The 20,433-nt window shown below is 39.2% G+C and overlaps 1 long non-coding RNA gene across 1 annotated transcript in view; it reads left to right on the top strand.

Annotated features, from left to right (window-relative positions):
- Positions 1–20,433, top strand: part of LOC128104010 (uncharacterized) — a 27,570-nt gene continuing 7,137 nt past the window's right edge. The window contains exon 1 of the long non-coding RNA XR_008215833.1: positions 1–114. This is a non-coding gene — a long non-coding RNA (uncharacterized LOC128104010). The remainder of the gene's footprint in view (positions 115–20,433) is intronic.

Genomic DNA, 20,433 nt, shown 5'->3' on the forward strand with positions numbered 1-20,433 from the left:
ACCCTGTGTGTGACATGCTGGGTGCAGTGCTTCTTAGAAGCTTGGAGCTGCCTGCACTCCCTCAGTGCTAAAGCTGTCTACAGGATTGGATGCCTAAGTTTCAGTCTTGCAAAGGTAAGAGTTTCAAAAGTAGTTGTTCATTTTAGGGCACATCTTCCATGTAGGAGAAAAGCATTGAAGTTTAAAGAGATTGCTTGGCTTGATAAGTATCCACTTAAGTTCCTCAAGGAGTCCCCTGCCATTTTCCTCAGTGTCTCTGACGTTTGATAAGATGGTATCTCTGACTCCTTGTAGACCACTTATTTCAGTCACTAGATGGTGCAGGGGCTTTTCTGTGTGCTCAATATACTATGTACTAATCTCATTAGAACTTCAGGCCGAGCAAACAATCACATTAAAGGAAATGAAATACAGTAGCATTAGTTACATGTAGGCTTTTCTCCAAGAGACTGAAGTAGCACATTCCTTTGTGATTTCTGTATATATAAAACATTTCTCATCAATGATACATGTGGCAATGTAAAAATTTACATTTAACCCATTACTCTTATGTTGTCTAATTTGGTTGGGATTAAATGTGTCAAATCAATAGTGTGTGGTGTTCATATCAATGTAATTGCTCTCACCAAATGTTATCTTTTCTTTCATTCCTTTTTTTTTCAACTTACTATTAGCACAGTGGTTATTAATGAGAATTGCAAGCATTATAGAATACTTATACCACTAATAAAATCATGAAGGTAGAATACATTGTATGTATGAGGGAGTGCATACAGATATATAAGATGATGTTTAATATTTACATTAAGGTTGGTTCTGGCAGAGGTAGGACTGGCATATGTGTATTAGTTATCATAATAGAGGACATGGTTACAAACCTTAGCAACATCACAGTGTTTTCCAAGACTCTTCTTGTTTGGGTTTCTTTTGGTTAGGACAAGGGAGAGGGAAACCAGACCAGGAGACATGAACATGAAAGTAAAGAAGCAGAACAGTGAAGTACTGAAAGTCAAAAAGAGATGGTGTAGTGACCAGTGATGTGCAGGGCTGTCAATGAAAGTCCACTTATAACACATAAGAAATATAACTGAATTTTCATTTCCCTACATATACATGAGTGTATATTTAACTGTGGGTGTCATGTTCAGTTCAGTTTCTAACAGGCTAAGACATTGGTTAAAATCGTGTCATGTTCATGGACAATTTATGGACCCACTTCACTATAACCTAGCATTTCATTTTGCATACAGTATTTCACTGCGTTTCATTTTCCTTTGCTTGCCCTTTGTCTATTTTTCTTTTACCTATGTGATTACACATCTATCAGAGTTCCTGTAACCAGCTACATCACTGTAGAGACAGTGCACTGTTTCTGCTGTTTTGGTGAAAACCAAAGCTAAGGACTCACTTGGAAATTTAGAGTTTGGTCTTTGATTTTTGGAGTATCCAGAGAAGAAATGTTGAGAACCCCACCAATGAACTCCTGGTTCTGGCCGTACTTTTTATCGTGGGAATGGTGAAATATTTAATCAGTTAGAACTTGGGAATTCAGCAAAGAAATGCACGACCATATCATTAATATATATGCTAGGTGTATAATTTTAAAGAATGTATACTGTATAAAATCAAAATTAAGGCATTAAGAAAGTCAATATCTGCCTGTTTCCACCATTAAATCTGTAATCTTATTTCTTTCCTTTAAGTTTCTATTCTCCCATTCTCGTCTTCTCTTTACTACTCTTTATCACCCCTCTTAAAAGTTATTATTTGAAACACAAGTACTGAAACCAGTTAAAATTAGAAAATATTAAGTGTTTTAAGTATCATCTTTCTCTAATATTTGTGACAAATGCTGTAGTGCCTATATATCTATAGTCATTAGTCTCTCTGTAGTGTGTTGGTCCAAGTTGATGATTAACAAGGTATTATAATATCATGACTTTTATTTAAAATACTTCTGCATCTGTATTCTTGACCATACAAGGTTCATCAGGAATTCAGAATATAATTGTGTTTATTATGATAAAATCAGTCACAAAATTGGACATAATATTTTCATATTAGAAAAAATTAAAATATATAATATATATTAGAAAAATAAAAATTCTTTTAGTATGGTAAATTTTTGAGAGTTCATGAAACATCCACTTTGTTCTCCATTCGAGTAGCTGAAGTTTTCTTTTTCCTGTTAAAGTGTATCATTTGAAATTTGCTTCATGATGCTTTCTTGTTGAGCTGTGGTGAAGGCTCCTTTGGGGAAGAAATAAAAGAAGTACAAATTCAGTGGAAATTTCTGAAGACAGGTTATAAATGTAGATGACTGGAGAGTTGAGCAGTCAAACAATTCCCCAGGGGCCTGCTGCCAGTAGACAGGGTTTTGTTTTTGGAACAAAGGGTCATGGAGACTATGTTCTCCCACAGGAGCAGGCTTGACAGGAAGAAGAACAGCAGTGTCTCTGCTAAGTAAAATGACTCACTCATAGTAGACCTACCTATCTCTTGTGGCTGTAAGTAGTAATTCTGTGTAGGAAATCTTTGTCCGTTCCTGGCGCTCTCTGCATGATTTGGTTCTGTGTAACAGGAGTGCAAATAAACCTCTTGCACTGTGTACTTGTAACTCCATCATTGTCTTTGCACAGATAGATAGTTAGACAGAAGTGGGTGACATCCTGCATTTGGGATTTCCCCCCAAAATCCTTCCATGCATCGCAAATACTTGGAGCTTACAGTAATTCCTACTGAGTACTTTTTCAACCATCCAACCTCACAGTTCAATGTTTTCAGAACTTATAACTCATTTTTGGTTGTGAGATTTTCTACCATTTGTATTTTTTTAACTCAATGTCCAAAATGTACCTTTTAAACCCTGGTGTGACAAGGACAGCACAGTTCATCTGTTTGCTTCATCTTTACGACTGATGAGAATAGACACATGGTTGCTGGATTCCTCCTAATACCAAGAATGAAGAGAGCCCTGTCATAACCATGGTGCCTCAGACTGGCATTGCCATCTCCCCACTGTGCCCTCATTCATGTCTGTCCTCTGCTAAAAAAAGGAACTCTAGTATTTTAAATTTTTTCTCTTTTGTTAAATATAGATTCATACAATATGATCTGAATACAGTTTCCCCTCCCTCTACTCTCTCACATCTGGATCCACACCCTTTCTATCTCTCATTAGAAAAGAACAACCTTCTAAGAGATAACAGCAAAATCTAACAAAATAAAATATAATGAAATAAAGTGAAAACCATAATATTAAATTTGAACAACAGAAAATAGAACAGCCCCAAGAGAAGGCACAAAAATCAAAGGCCCACTCGTTTACACATTCAGGAGTCTCATAAATGTACTAAACTGAAAGCTATAGTATACATGCAGAGGACCTGGTGCTCTCTTGTGACCCTGTGACTGCTGCTTCAGTCTCTGTGAGTTCACATGGGCTTCGCTCAGTCTCATAGGGCCTTGTTCTCTTGGTGTCCTCCATTCCCTTGTCTCCCTGACTCCTTCTGCCTCCTTTCTCACAGGGTTCTCTGTGCTCTGAGGGGAGGGATAGCATTTTTTCTCTTTAAATTTGAGCTTTATAATAACCTTGTGAGAAGACTGGGCCTTGTAATCACAATCAAACTATATTGATGGAATAAATGGCTTCCATGGGTGATTTTCCCACAGACCTCTTACGAGCAGTGTCTGGAGGTAGGATACCGGTACGGCAGACTTTGTCCCTCACTGGTCCCATCAACAAACCCATGGGGTCCCACCATGTGTCTGTGCAGCAGAGACCACATCACAAGCCTCAAAGGTCAGTGTTAGTAGACATTGTGACTCTTACTTAAAAGAAGAGTACTTTGTCCTTGATATTTGAGACAAGGTCTGGCAGTTTGCCTTTACCCATTTCCCTGCTCTGTATAACAATCACCTTTCACATCTGTGACAGTGATCTGTGGTGGTTTTGCCATCATGTGAACAGATGCAGTCCTCTACCAAATCAATAATTTGTACTTTCAAGAGGAAAGTAACATGCATGTACCACATAAAGGGGCTTTATAACTTCAGTGGCACTATTCTATGCTGGTGATAGAAAAATGTCTCAGTAACTCAGTTCCACAAAACATTTTGCAAATGCAATTGGAAATGTCAAGCATAAAACTAGGTAATACTTTATGAAATGTGTGTGGGAAGATACCTAAATTCATGCAATGAATTAATTAAATATATAAACCTGTGCAATATGAAAGGTAACTAAACATTTAAATAAATGTAAAATTAAAATAATATTTTCAGAGTTCTTATTATTCCTAATTTTTCATAGAACATGATGTATCTCTCAATTTATTTTATAATCGATAAACACACACACACACACACTTTTCTTTAATCATCTTAGTTTTCTTATCCTGAGTTCTAACACATTAATTTTTGTCTTGCATTTTAGAAAATGTAAATTTTATAGTTGTTATTAATTCATCTTCTTGGATTAATTTCAAGAATATAAAGGCACATAGTTAGCACTAGTCTGCCGTTCTTTACACAAAGTCATTTGGTTTTACTCAGATTTTCAATGCTTTATCTGGCAAATGTCTGCTAGCACTGTCTACAATAGACTGTAGAATTGCAAGTTTCACTAGGTTGACTCAAGCTAGGCAGTTCATAGCAGTGACCAGGAACCAGAAAATCTTGCTTTTCCTCTTGGAGTTGTGACATATTGAACCCACAGACTCCTGTGGCCTCATCCCAGTCACACTTTTCAATTTCAGAACCACCACCATTTTTAGATAGATCATTCCTCATGCTGGAGCTGCCTGATGCATTGGAGGCTGTGTGGATGTCACCCTAGTTTCTATACATTAGATGCCAGTAATACATTCACATTTTCTCCTTAAGGAATTTGAGAGGACACAAAATGTAATCCGTGACTGATATGTAGAACTGAATTGTATTGTAAAATAAAATAAAAAAAAAATGTCTGTAGACATTGCCACATGTCTCTGGAAGAAGGGAGCCGTACCTGTTTGAGAGCTTCTTGCCTTTGTACCATTACTTTATATAGTAAGGATCACAAAGCTCTTTTAGATATAGTGTGACACTGAAGAAATTATTGCTATTCTTTCCAAGAGCATGTCAGTAAAACAATGAGTTGACTAATTTTAAAGGAGCATAAGTGAGCATATGGTTGAATTCAAGCCAATGACATCTCTGAAATATCCTACTGCAACATCAGTACCAGCCAAGAATACCTGCTTGACTGGCATCCTGCCTTCTCTTAACTTTCCACTGTCTGTATACTTTAATGCAGGGCTTTCAAAGTAATTCAAGGCTTGGAGACAGGAAAAAGGAAGGCCAGGCCTGGAATCCTAGAAGAGGGTTCCAATGCCCTCCTATTTCAGGGAGGATTAAAAGCCCAACAATATCACCCTAGCCATAGCTATGTCTGTATTGTGTTGATTATTTCTCTATGTTACTAGGCATCAAGTTATATCACAGGTTATCGCAGCTGCCTGTACTGTCTGAGGCTAATAGTCATGCTGCTGGCACTCAGAGGAAAACATCTATTTCCTAATACTCCACCCTTTTCATTAGGCTCTTATATTCTTTCCATCAATTCTTCTGCAATGTTCCCTGAAATGTGGATCAGGCAATGTATGTTTTTGATTAATTTTTTAATTGATGTGTCTAAGTGTATGTGAACATGCATGTAAGTGCCTGTAGAGAGCAAGAGAGAGCATCAGGTCCCCAGAAACTAGTTAAAGGTGGTTGTGATCTGACTGACAAGGGTGTTTGGAACCAAACTCCAATCTTCTTCAGTAGCAGTAATCACTCTTAACTGCTGAGCCATTTCTTCTGCCCATCTTTTGCTCTCTTATGACCATTATGTCACCAGGTCACAGCCTCAGTCACCCATTTTCTGCAGTTTAACTAGTGTGAGTCTCTGCCAGTGACAAGACACCACTGAAGAGTCTTTGTAATTTAGTCTGATAACTGCATTAATCTATGGATGCTGTACATTCTGAGAAGGCTGATAGGCACATCACATCTGTTTATCCAAGCATGAGGAAAAGCCTTCTTACTGGAACCTGGGACCTCTCCAGTCAGATTTTCATCTCCAGCTATAGAATAGGCCTTGAGTCTGTTTTCAGATTAGTTAGCTGTACCCATAAGACTTGTGCAGGTGTGGACTAGTGGCCACATCTTGTCTGGGTGATGTCTGTATTAAAATACAGCTGAACAGGTCCATTGGTGACAATCCACCCTAGTGTCCAGCAAATTCCATTTTGGCATCGTGAAAGACCGCCGGCCCACTGGGAGTGTCTATTTCATGCTCAGCCTTGTTTATCCATATTCTGTTATAGTCTCTTCAGCAATAGTCATTTACTATTTTTTCATGTACCTATGTTATCTGTAAGTACTTGTTGATATATTGTTAAATAAGTGGGATTTTTGATTTTCAATGATTTCTCTTGTGGTGTAGCTAGACTACCTCTCTCTCATATGTAGTAGTCTAGCTGCTCAGTCTTGTGATTTATACAGTTCCTGGTGAAGTTTTACAGTCAAGATATTTGTAATACTTCTGCTCTCAGGGCCAATTTCTAAGAAGGCACATTTGAAATACCTGTCAGTTTGAAGGCTTGGTTGAATAATTTGATGTATGCTTATTTGGTTATATGATGGGGAAATTCATATAACCACGTAAATGTTTGGTAGCAGAGCACTCATTTTATTTGCTCTTCTATTTTGCCTGTTTTTGCATTAGTGTTTTAGAGTTTGCTTTAATCTTCATTTCCACACTTGTGGAAAGAAAACCCTGTAGACTCATCTTGCCTCACTTATCATTACAAAGCATTATGAAATAAATAATATCCACTGTTGGAGGCTTGGATAGTGACTGGGGTAATGACTTGTAATCCACAGAGCTGAGATTCAGAGTGCGTGCACATGTGTATATGTGCATACTTATGTACACATGCATATACCACAGAGTACATAAGGAGGTCAAAAAACAATTTTGGGGAGTCAACTGTCTCATTTCACTATGTAGGACCCAAGAAGTTGACTCAGGTCATTAGGCCTGGTAGCTTTCTGAGCTATCTCTCTACTTCATCTGACTACTCTTGATATCCTAATAGCAGTCCAAAGGGGAATCTGCATGATCTCACACTTAAATCTTGTTTTCATATATGGGAGAAAATGTGCTCTCTGTCTTCTTTCCGATTGCCTTTGCTTGCCTCCCTTCTTTAGACTTTTTTTCCCTAGGTTGCAATTCTGCAATTCTGCTTTTATGTCATGTATATTATATTTGCTTTTTTTTTTTTTCGAGACAGGGTTTCTCTGTGTAGCTTTGCGAACTCACTCTGTAGCCCAGGTTGGCCTTGAACTCACAGAGATCCGCCTGCCTCTGCCTCCTGAGTGCTGGGATTAAAGGCATGCGCCACCACCACCACCACCACTGGCTTGTATTTGCTTTTTTAAATGTATATTTACTAATCTAGATTCTGCACATAACAGAAACCTGTGATATTTGGCTTTATGAGTCTGGCCGATTTACTTAACCTAGTGATCTCCAGTTCCATTCATTTTCTTAGAAAGGATATAATTCCATTAATTTTATGGCTGAGTGAAACTCCATGGTGTATGAGTACACACTCGTGCACATACTCATTGCAATTTCTTTTTTTATTTATTGGTGGACATCTAGACTCATTCTTATCTTGGCTATGGAGAACCGTGTGGTAGGAAGCAGCAGTATACCTTGTCTCTTTGCGGTGCTAACTCATATTCCTTCTGTAGTTACAGAGGAGCAGCATAGCTGGATCTTAAGAGTGTTTTAAGATGTTTGAGAAGCTTGCACTCTGATTTCCATAATGGCTGTCCCAGTTCACACCCATCCCCAGTGTATGAAAGTGGCTGTAGCAGGAATCTTAAAAGTTCTGGCCAACTTCTCAGCTGGTCTTGTTTCCTCAGACTGGAAACTTCTGTGTCCTTATCCCAGTGACTCTCAGCTGAACTGCTGCTAGAAGCCTGAAAGCTTAACCAGCCAAATGCTTAACCAGCCAAATGCTTCTTGTTTCTGGTCTTCACGCCTTATATATCTTTCTGCTTTCAACCACCACTCCCTGGGATTAAAGGCTTCCTTTCTGGGATTAAAGGCATGTGTCACCATGCCTGGCTGTTTCCAATGTGGCCTTGAACTCACAGAGATCCAGAGGAATTTCTTTCTCTGGAATGCTAGTATTAAAGGTGTGAGTGCCACCATTTTCTAGCTTTGTATCTAGTGGCTGTTCTGTTTCTGACCCCAGATAATTTTATTAGGGTGCACAATATTTTGGGGAACACAATACCACCACAAGTGGCTGTTTCTTTCTTTTTTTTAAATGTTATTTTTATTTTATAATTAACTTAACTTCACGTTATCAGCCACGGATTCCCCTGTCTTCCCTGCTCCCACCCCCCAGCCCACCCCAATTCACCTCCCATTCCAACCTCCTCCAAGGCCTGCCATGAGTCAGTCCAGCCTGGTAGACTCATCCTAGGCTGAGTGTCCCAGCATAGGCCTCAGGCCCCAAAAAGCCAGCCCATGCACCAAGGACAGGTCCAAGCTCCACTGCCTGGGGGCTTCCCTAACAGTTCAAGCTAATCAATTGTCTCACTTATCCAGAGGGCCTGGTCCAGTTCCATGGGGGCTCCTCCGCCACTGGTTCACAGTTCATGCGTTTTCACTAGTTTGGCTATTTGTCCCTCTGCTTTTTCCAATCATGGTCTCAATATCTCGTGCTCAGATAATCCCTCCTCTCTCTCACCAACTGAACTCCTGAAGCTCCACCTGGGGTTTGGTTGTGGATCTCTGCATCTGCTTCCATTAGACACTGGATGAGAGTTCTATCATGCCAGCAAGGGTATATAGCCATCCGATCACCAGAGCAGGTCAGTTCAGGCACTCTCTCGACCATTGCTAGTAGTCTACAGTGGAGGCATCTTTGTAAATTTTTGGGGATCTCTCTAGCACTCTGCTTCTTCCTATTACTCTGGGGTCTTCATTTGTCATGGTGTCTCTTTCCTTGTTCTCCCACTCTGCTCCTGATCCAGCTGGGACTTCCCTCTCCCCAAAGCTCTCTTTCCCCTGACCCTTGCCCTCCATTACCCTCCCCGCCCCCCCAGTTTGCTCATGTAGATCTCATCTATTTCTGTGTCGTTAGGCGATCCCTGTGTCTTTCTTAGGGTCCTCTTTACTAGGTAGCCTCCTTGGAGTTGTGAGTTGCAGTCTGGTTATCCTTTGCTTTACATCTAGTATCCACTTATGAATGAGTACATACCATGTTTGTCTTTCTGCTTCTGGATTACCTCACTCAGGATGATTTTTTCCTAGTTCCATCCATTTGCCTGCAAACCTCATGATGCCATTGTTTTTCTCTGCTGAGTAGTACTCCATTGTGTATATGTACCACATTTTATTTATCCATTCTTCAATTGAAGGGCATCTAGGTTGTTTCCAGGTTCTGGCTATTACAAATAATGCAGCTATGAACATAGCTGATCACGTGTCCTTGTGTTATGATTGAGCATTCCTTGGGAATATGCCCAAGAGTGGAATAGCTGGGTCTTGAGAGTGGTTGATTCCCAATTTTCTAAGAAAGCACCATTTTGATTTCCAAAGTGGCTGTACAAGCTTGCATTCCCACCAACAGTGGAGGACTGTTCCCCTTGCGCCACATCCTCTCCAACATAAGCTGTCTTCAGTGTTTTTGATCTTAGCCATTCTGACGGGTGTAAGATAGTATCTCAGAGTCGTTTTGATTTGCATTTCCCTGATGATTAAGGATGCTGAGCAATTCCTTAAATGTCTTTCAGCCATTTGAGCTTCTTCTGTTGAGAATTCTCTGTTTAGCTCTGTAGCCCATTTTTTTAAATTGGACTGTTGGGTAGTTTGATGTCTAACTTCTTGAGTTCTTTATATGTTCTGGATATCAACCCTCTGTCAGATGTGGGGTTGGTGAAGATATTTTCCCATTCTGTAGGCTGTTGTTTTGTCCTTTGCCTTACAAAAGCTTCCCAGTTTCAAGAGGTCCCATTTATTAATTGTTTCTCTCAGTGTCTGTGTTACTGGTGTTATATTTAGGAAGTGATCTCTGGTGCCAATGCGTTCAAGACTACTTTCTACTTTCTCTTCTATCAGGTTCAGAGTAACTGGATTTATGTTGAGGTCTTTGATCCACTTGGACTTAAGTTTTGTGCACGGTGACAGATATGGATATATTTGCAGCCTTCTACAGGTTGACATCCACTTATGCTAGCACCATTTGTTGAAGATGCTTTCTTTTTTCCATTGTATAGTTCTGGCTTCTTTGTTGAAATGTTCATATCATATGTTCGTAGGTGTGCAGATTAATGTCAGGGACTTCAGTTCAGTTCCATTGGTCCACATGTTGTTTTTCATGCCAGTACCAAGCTGTTTTCATTACTGTAGCTCTATAGTAGAGCTTGAAGCCCAGGATCCTGATGCCTCCCGAGGTTATTTTATTGTACAGGATTGTTTTGGCTATCTTGGGTTTTTTGTTTTTCCATATGAAATTGAGCATTGTTCTTTCCAGGTCTGTGAAGAATTGTGTTGGGATTTTGATGGAGATTGCATTGAATCTGTAGATTGCTTTTGGTAAGATTGCCGTTTTTACTACGTTAATCCTACCTATCCATGAGCATGGGAGATCTTTCCATTTTCTGACATCTTCTTCAATTTCTTTCTTCAGGGACTTAAAGTTCTTGTCATACAGGTCCTTCACTTCTTTAGTTAGAGTTGCCCCAAGGTATTTTATATCATTTGTAGATATTGTAATGGGTGATGTATCTCTGATTTCTTTCTCAGCCCATTTGTCATTTGTATATAGGAGGGTTACTGATTTTTTTTTTGAGTTAATCTTGTATCCTGCTATATTGCTGAAGGTGTTTATAAGCTGTATGAGTTCCTTGGCTGAATTTTTGGGGTCACTTATATATACTATCATGTCATCTACAAATAGTGAAAGCTTGACTTCTTCCTTTACAATTTGTATCCCCTTGATCTCCTTATGTTGTCTTATTGCTCTGGCTAGAACTTCAAGTACTATATTGAATAAGTATGGGGAGAGCGACAGCCTTGCCTTGTTCCTGATTTTAGTGAAATCGTTTTGAGTTTCTCTCCATTTACTTTGATGTTGGCTGTTGGCCTGCTGTAAATTGCCTTTATCATGTTTAGGTATGTTCCCTGTATTCCTGATCTCTCCAAGACCTTTATCATGAAGGGGTGTTGGATTTTGTCAAAGGCCTTTTCAGCATCTAGTGAGATGATCATGTGGTTTTTTTCTTTCAGTTTGTTTATATGGTATACACATCGACAGACTTTCATATGTTGAAACATCCTTGCATCCCTGGGATGAAGCCTACTTGATCATGGTGGATAATTGTTTTGATGTGTTCTTGGAGTCTGTTTGCCAATATTTTATTGAGCATTTTTGTATCAATGTTCATGAGGGAGATTGGTTTGTAGTTCTCTTTCTTTGTTGCATCTTTGTTTGGCTTGGGAATCAGGGAAATTGTAGCCTCATAAAAGGAGTTTTGTAACGTTCCTTCTGTTTCTATTGTGTGGAACAATTTAAAGAGTAATGGTATTATCTGTTCTTTGAAGATCTTGTAGAATTCTGTGCTGAGATCATTTGGTCCTGGGCTTTTTTTGTTTGGGAGACTTTTAATGACTGTTTCTATTTCCTTAGGGGTATTGGCCTATTTAAATAGTTTATCTTGTCTTGATTTAACTTAGGTATGTGTTACCTATCCAGAAAATTATCCATCTCTTTTAGATTTTCCAGTTTTGTGGAGTACAGGTTTATGACCTGATGATTCTCTGGATTTCCTCAATGTTAATTGTTATGTCTCCCTTTTCATTTCCGATTTTGCTAATTTGGATGCTCTCTCTCTGCCTTTTGGGTAGTTTGGTTAAGGGTTTGTCTATCTTGTTGATTTTCTCAAAGAACCAACTCTTTGTTTCATTGATTCTTTGTATTGTTCTCTTTGTTTCTATTTTATTGATTTCAGTTCTCAATTTGATTATTTCCTGGCGTCTATTCCTCCTGGGTGACTTTGCTTCTTCTTGTTCTAGGGCTTTCAGGTGTGTTGTTAAGTCACTAGTGTGAGATTTCTCCAACTTCTTTATGTGGGCATTTAGTGCTATGAATTTTCCTCTTACAACTGCTTTCATAGCGTCTCATAAGTTTGGGTATGTGGTATATTCATTTTCATTGATCTCTAGGCAGTCTTTAATTTCATTCTTTATTTCTTCCTTGACCCATTGGTGATTTAGTTGAGCATTATTAAGTTTCCACGAGATTGCAGGCTTTCTGTAATTTTTGTTGTTGTTGAAATCTAACTTTAAACCATGGTTGTCTGATAGAATACAGGAGGTTATTCCAATTTTTTTTGTATCTGTTGAGATTTTCTTTGTGGCCTAAGTATGTGATTGATTTTAGAGAAGGTTCCATGGGGTGCTAAGAAGAAGGTATATTCTTTTTTGTTAGGATGGAATCTTCTGTAGATATCGATTAAGTCTACTTGAGTCATAACTTCAATTAAGTTCCTTATTTCTCTGTTAAGTTTTGATTTTGCAGATCTGTCCAGTGGTGAGAGTGGGGTGTTGAAGTCTCCCACTATTAATGTGTAGGGTTTTATGTGTGATTTAAGCTTTAGTGATGTTTCTTTTGTATATGTCAGTGCCCTTGTGTTTGGGGCATAAATGTTCAGAATTGAAACTTCATCTTGGTGGATCTTTCCTGTTATGAATATATAATGCTGTGGGATGTTCTGTATGGCAAATGTGTTGCTGATTAGTCAATAAATAAAACACTGATTGGCCATTGGCTAGGCAGGAAGTGTAGGCGGGACAAGGAGGAGAATAAAGTTGGGAAGTGGAAGGCTGAGTCAGAGAGACACTGCCAGCCACCACGATGAGAAACAGCATGTGAAGATGCCGGTAAGCCATGAGCCATGTGGCAAGGTATAGATTAATGGAAATGGATTAATTTAAGCTGTAAGAACAGTTAGCAAGAATCCTGCCATGGCCATACAGTTTGTAACCAGTATAAGTCTCTGTGTTTACTTGGTCGGGTCTGAGCGGCTGTGGGACTGGCAGGTGAGAGAGATTTATCCTGACTGTGGGCCAGGCAGGAAAATTCCAGCTACAAATGGCATCCAACGTGGTGGCAAGAGTTTCCACCTAAAAACTGAGAAAAAAAGAGTCTAAAATGGAGCTAAAAACAGTTCCTAATTGTCTCTCTCAAATGAGCGGCAGCTGCTGGTTTGAGCTACTTGAGGATTTCTGGTGTGCACACTTGACCTGCAGTTTAGGGGGAATGAGGCCTCTGCAAGTGGCACATTAAGCTGCATGGTGGATTTAGCCTTTGCTGGTACAAAACAAAAAAAGAGGTTTCTGGCCTACATGCTGCTTGGATAAAAGCATAGACCCATGATAGCTCCCAGAGCTCGTGGTAAACCGCCGCCATGCTGGGAAGCTGAGGTTGGCGGAGCCAGCAGCCACAGCTGCTGCAGTTTAAAGCAATAGATTCACAATAAGACAGATTCAGATGTAATAGTTTACAATGTGTGTAAAATATACGTAGGCTTGAAAGAGACAAAAAAGGTGATATATACAGTTATAGAAGCAAATACATAGTTTTAAAAAATAAAGTCTTTAAAGAGACAGTAAAATTAATATAAAAAATAAGCCATGTAAAGATGAGTATTACACAGAGAATCTGGATTGTGTTGTCTTTGGGATTTTTAACTGCAGAAAAACATTTGATTGTAAAAGCTGTTGAGTTATGCCAAAATGTATATTTTAAAGATACCTTGACTTCAAAATTTGGATATAAGGATATGTTGCTTTGGAAAAGAGTCTCTTTTGTTTCCACAGAAACCCAGAGGCTATGGATTTGTTCCAGATTAAGATACATCAGGTTTGACCAGCCAAGACCCCCTGAAAGGTCTCCGATGACACCATGGCCCAGATGATCCAACATCCAGAACGGTTTGAAGGCATCTGGCTCAGACGATACAGCCTCATGGACTATTCCATAATCCTAAAATTTTCTTTGTTTCCCCATAAGATACAGCGTCCCCCTCCAGCAGGAATTAGTAAGAGAAGCTACGCCCAAATTCCCAAATTATATGTAATTTTACTTTGTTAAGGTTAAAACCTTCCTTTTTGAAAAAAAAAGGGGGGGAAGTGCTGTGGGATGTTCTGTATGGCAAATGTGTTGCTGATTAGTCAATAAATAAAACACTGATTGGCCATTGGCTAAGCAGGAAGTGCAGGCGGGACAAGGAGGAGAATAAAGCTGGGAAGTGGAAGGCTGAGTCAGAGAGACACTGCCAGCCACCACGATGAGAAACAGCATGTGAAGATGCCGGTAAGCCATGAGCCATGTGGCAAGGTATAGATTAATGGAAATGGATTAATTTAAGCTGTAAGAACAGTTAGCAAGAATCCTGCCATGGCCATACAGTTTGTAACCAGTATAAGTCTCTGTGTTTACTTGGTCGGGTCTGAGCGGCTGTGGGACTGGCAGGTGAGAGAGATTTATCCTGACTGTGGGCCAGGCAGGAAAACTCCAGCTACAATATAATGTCCTTCTTGATCTCTTTTGATTAATTTTAGTTTGAAGTATATTTTGCTGGATATTAGGATGGCTACATCAGCTTGTTTCTTAAGACCATTAGATTGGAAAGACTTTTCCCAGCCTTTTATTCTGAGGTAGTGTATATCTTTGAAATTGAGGTGTTTTTCTTGTATGCAGCAGAAAGATGGGTCCTGCTTTCGTATCCATTCTGTTAGACTGTGTCTTTTTATAGATGAATTAAGTCCATTGATATTAAGGGATATTAATGTCCAGTGATTGTTAGTTCCTGTTATCTTTTGGTGTTAGTGTGTGTGTACTTCTTTTCTTTGGGGTTCACTGCTGTGGGGTTATCTATTGCCTGTGTTTTCGTGGGTGTATCTGACTTCCTTAGGTTGGAATTTTCTTTCTAGTGCTTTCTGTATGGCTGGCTTTGTGGACAGATATTGTTTAAATCTGGCTTTGTTTTGGAATGTCTTTTTCACTCCGTCTATGATAATTGAAAGTTTTGCTGGGTATATTAGTCTAGGCTGGCATCCATGGTCTCTTAGTGTCTTCATTACATCTGTCCAGGTCTTTCAGGCTTTCAAAGTCTCCATTGAGAAATCGAGTGTTATTCTGATGGGTTTGCCTTTATAAGTCACTTGGCCTTTTTCCTTTGCTGCTCTTAATATTCTTTCTTTATTCTGTATATTTAGTTGTTTGATTATATGAGGTGAGGGGACTTTTTTGGCAGGTCTAGTCAGTTTGGTGTTCTATAGGCTTCTTGTATCTTCATAGGCATTTCCTTCTTTAAGTTGGGAAAGTTTTCTTCTATGATCTTGTTGAATATATTTTGTGTGCCTTTGAGTTGGTATTCTTCTCCTTCTATCCCTATTATTCATAGGTTTGGTCTTTTCATGGTGTCCCAAATTTCTTGGACATTTTGGTTCATGACTTTGTTGGCTTTAGTGTTTTCTTTGACTGACGAATCCATTTCTTCTATTGTATCCTCTACACCAGAGATTCTCTCTTCCATCTCTTGTATTCTGTTGGTTATGCTTGCATCTGTATTTCCTGTTCATTTACTCAGATTTTCTATTTCCAGCATTCCCTCTGTTTGTGTTATCTTCATTGTTTCTATTTCCCTTTTCAGGTCTTGAACTGTTTCCCTCACCTGCTTCATGGTTTTCTTTAAGGGATTTATTGCTTTCTTCCAATTTTTTATTTGTCTTTTCCTCTATTTCTTCCAATTTTTTGTTTGTCTTTTTCTCAATTTCTTTATTGATTTCTTCCACTTTTTTTGTTTACCTTCTCCTCAATTTCATTTTTCATTTTTTCTTGAAAGGCCTGTAGCATCTTGATGATGCTATTTTTTTTTTCTTTTTGGTTTTTCGAGACAGGATTTCTCTGTGTAGCTTTGCGCCTTTCCTGAAACTTGCTCTGTAGACCAGGCTGGCCTCAAACTCACAGAGATCTGCCTGCCTCTGCCTCCCGAGTGCTGGGATTAAAGGCGTGGGCCACCACCGCCCGGCGATGATGCTATTTTTAGGTCTCTTTCTTCTGCTTCTTCTGTCTTGTGTTGTTCAGGTCTTGCTGTTGAAGGAGGGCTAGGTTCTGGTGATGCTGTATTGCTCTTTATGTTGTTGTATGTACTTCTGCATTGATGTCAGCCCATCTCCTCTAATGGGTATACAAGGTGCCTGTGTCTGAGTGAGTTGCTGTTGGTCCACTCTGTGCTTGTTGTGTCTGTGTCTCAAGGGGCCTTTCTGGATCTAATCTTAGCTCTTGGTCTAATTGGGGCAGGCAGATTCTGTGTCTCAGGGAGCTGCTCTTGCGTCAACCCAAGCTAGTTGATTCTGAGTCATAAATGCTTTCTTGGTCTTCTCAGTACTCTTGGTCCAGTCAGAGCTGACTGATTCTATGTTTCAGGAAGCCTCTCTTGTTCCAATGAGAGGTGGGAGATTTTACTTCTCAGAAAGCCACTCTTGGTCTAATGAGGGGTGGTAGATTCCCTGTCTGCTGAGGTTACTCTTGGTCCAATGACAGCCCTTTGTCCAATGAGAGCTCCCTCTCTAGGCCTGAATAGAGCTGGGGGTTGGTTTCCTAGCCTTAGGAAGTGGCTGGGGTCTCAGTCGGATGGGAATGTGAGCAGGGTGTGTAGATTGCAGGGTCTGCTGCTGAGGGGTCTTGGTGAACAGGGAGCCTTCCAGCAGGAGGCCTGCCTTCTGGCCAGCACTTGGGGCCGAGTTGGCCGGGTGTTGGGCTGTTTCTTTATATATTTTTGTTGAGCTTGTTGGAATTCCTCTTCAGAAAGCCCTCATCTGGGTCCTGAACAGTTTTCCTCTTGTTCACCTCTAGTAGTTTCAACATTCCAGGTCCAAATTAATTTTTAATATTGGAACCTATTTCGGGTTTATTTTTTTGCAGGTTATAAATGGGTGTATTTTCTGTCTTCTAATCTGGATAGCCAGATTCCTGAGTACTGTTTGTTGATGATCTCCTTTCCACCAAAGTATACTATTGCAACCTTTGTAAAAATCATGGAACTGAAGCTAGGTGGAGTTATTTCTGAACTTCTGCTCTGTACCAATGGTCTACATGTCTATTTGTATGTTAGTAACAAGACACTTTTGTTATTCTTGCTTTTTAAGTTCAATAGAAATCAGATATTATATTAAGTCTAGGGTTGTTCATAATCTTCAGAATTACTTTTGGTATTTGAAATCTTTTGTGTTTCCATCTGAATTTCAGAGTTTTTGTTGTTGCTGAAGGATAAGATTGAAATTTTGATGGGGATTGCACTGAGTCTGTAAATACTTTTTGATAATATAGCCATTTTCACAGTATGAATTGTACCAATCAATGGAAATGGGAGCTTTTTACATCTTCTGTAATTTGTCCTTTAGTGTTTTAAAATTATCCTTGTTGAGGTCCTTCACCTGCTTGGCTGGATATATTTTTTGGCATACTTTAAAAGCTATTGTTTTCTTCATTATTTTTTCTCAAGAAGTTCATTACTGGTACATCTGATAGGTATCGCTTTTGTATATTGATTTCTGTGTCTTGAAATATTGCAGAGAATGTTTATTTGGTGGAGTACTAAAAGTCTTTTAAATATGGAATCATATTATAGAAGTATAGATAATTTGATTTGTTTCCTATTTAAAGCCATTGTATTTCTATCTCTTTATGCCCTGGCTAAGATTTTAAGTACCATACAGATAATAGTGAGGCACATGGACACCCTTTTCTTTCTCATGAGTCTAGTGGAAAAGGCTTTCTGTATCTTTCTCATTTTTGTTAAATGCTGGTTGAAGGTTTCTCACATGTTACCTTTCTTATGTTGAAGTGTGATACTTGTATTTCTAGTTTCTTCAGGGTTTTTATCATGAAGGCAGGTTCTACCTTCTGCTGTGGCTTTTCTACGTCTATTGAAATGATCATTTGATTTTGGTTTCTGGATCTGTTTATTTTGTGTATGGCATCAATTGATTAGCATATGTTGAACCATCTTAATCTTCCCAGAATGAGATTAACTTGAATATGGCCAATGAGCATTGTTAAAATGTGTTGGTGTATTTAGTTAGTACTAGTCATATTATACAGAAAACATGCCTATATGCTCATTAGAGAAAGAATGTATAAGTTGCTCTTCTTTCTGTGTGCTTGTCTATTTTTGGTGAGAGAATGATACATACTGGCCTCATAGAATGAGTGTGGTAGCTTTTCTTCCTCTTCTGTTTCATGGACTACTTTGAGAAAAATTGTTTTCCATGCTTCCTTACATGTCTTGTAGAATTCATCAGTGAATCTCTATTTTCTTTTTAGATAGACCCTTTATTACTGCTTCCTTGACAGATCCTCAAGAATAGGTCTGCTGGCTGGGCATAACACTCAGTAGTAGAGTGCTGTGGTGAGTTGCTCTCTAAATGTCTTTTATCGTTTCATTCTCTCTCCTGTGTCTGCTGTTGAAGTAGGCTGTGATTGTTGTGGGAGTTTTCATGTAGAGAGGAATATTGGTTGCCTTCTGAGCATTTTGGAAAGCTGCTGGAGAGAGTTATTTTTCTACTAAGGTTTCATTATCAAGAGATGCAAAAGATTCAGCAATTATTCTATTGGAATTCCATTTTAGCAGTAAATGTGTTTTTTAATTAGTTAAACTATATTATAACATTTTGTCTCTCATTACTCTTCTCCTCTGTCCTGCCCCCAAGTCCCCTCTAGCACCCAGCCTCCTGACCCCCACCCACATTTTACCCAGGAGATCTATTCTATTTCCCCTTTCCAGGGCAATCCATGCATTCTTCTTTGAGCCCTCTTTGGGTATAAACCCAAGATTAGTATAGTTGGGTGTTGAGGTAGATTGATTCCCAATTTTCTGAGAAAATTCCATATTGATTTCCAAAGTGGCTGTACAAGTTTGCACTCCCACCAGCAGTGGAGGAGTGTTACTCTTACTCCAAATCCTCTCCAATATAAGCTGTCATCAGTATTTTTGATCTTAGCCATTCTGACAGGTGTGAGATGGTATCTCAAAGTTGTTTTGATTTGTATTTCCCTGATAGCTAAGGATGTTGAATAATTCTTTAAGTGTATTTCATCCATTTGAGATTCTTCTGTTGAGAATTCTATGTCTAGCTCTGTAGCCCAATTTTTAATAGGATGATTTGGCATTTTGATGTCTAGTTTCTTGAGTTCTTTATATATTTTGGAGATCAGCCCTCTGTCAGACGTGGAGTTGGTGAAGAATTTTTCTTTTTCTATAGGCTGCCATTTTGTCTTATTGACAGTGTCCTTTGCCTTACGGAAGCTTTTCAGTTTCAGGAGGTCCCATTTATTACTTGTTGCTCTCAGTGTCCGTGCTACTGGTGTTTTATTCAGGAAGTTGTCTTTTGTGCCAATGCATAAAATTAAAGTATAGCTAGGGTGATAGATATGGATCTATTCACAATCTTCTACATGCTGACATCCAGTTATGCCAGCACCATTTGTTGAAGAGGCTTCTTTTCTTCCATTGTATAATTTTGGGTTCTTTGTAAAAAATTAGGTGTTCACAGGTGTGTGGATTTATATCAGGGCCTTCAATTTGATTCTATTGATCCACATATCTGTTTTTATGCTGATACCAAGCTGTTTTTATTGCTATAACTCTATAGTAGAGCTTGAAGTCAGGGATGGTGAAACCTCTGGAATTTCCTTTATTATACAGAATTGCTCTAGCTATCCTATATAACACGAATTGCTAAATGATCTTATTAATAAAAAACAGCGTGAAGCCAGATATTGGGGTGAAAGCTGAAAGAACAGAGAAACAGAAAAAGCCAGCCACGTTCTTACCTCTACAAAATCCTGAGCCTGAAGAGAGAAAGTACTTGTTTCCTTATGCCTTATATACCTTTCTGTGTCCTGCCACATTACTTCCTGGGATTAAAGACATGTGTCTCCACTGCCTGGCTCTGTTTCTCTCTGTAGCCCAGTGTGGCCTTGTACTCACAGAGATCCAGACAGATCTCAGCCTCATGAGTGGTAGGATTAAAGGTGTGTGCTACCACTGCCTGACTTCTATGTTTTTCTTTATTTGTTCTTTTTTTTTTGTATTTTTTATCTTATAATTTAATTTAACTTTACATATCAGTCACGGATTCCCTTGTTCTACACCCCGCCCCCCCCCACCTTCCCCCCAGTCCACCCTCCATTCCCATCTCCTCCAGGGCAAAGACTCCCCTGGGGATTGAGTTCAACCTGGTAGATTCAGTTCAGGCAGGTCCAGTCCCCTCCTCCAAGGCTGAGCTAAATGTCCCTGTATAAGTCCCAGGTT

Source organism: Peromyscus californicus, unplaced genomic scaffold, assembly GCF_007827085.1.
Source record: "Peromyscus californicus insignis strain IS unplaced genomic scaffold, ASM782708v3 Scaffold_8__1_contigs__length_139910024, whole genome shotgun sequence".
NCBI lineage: Eukaryota > Metazoa > Chordata > Mammalia > Rodentia > Cricetidae > Peromyscus > Peromyscus californicus.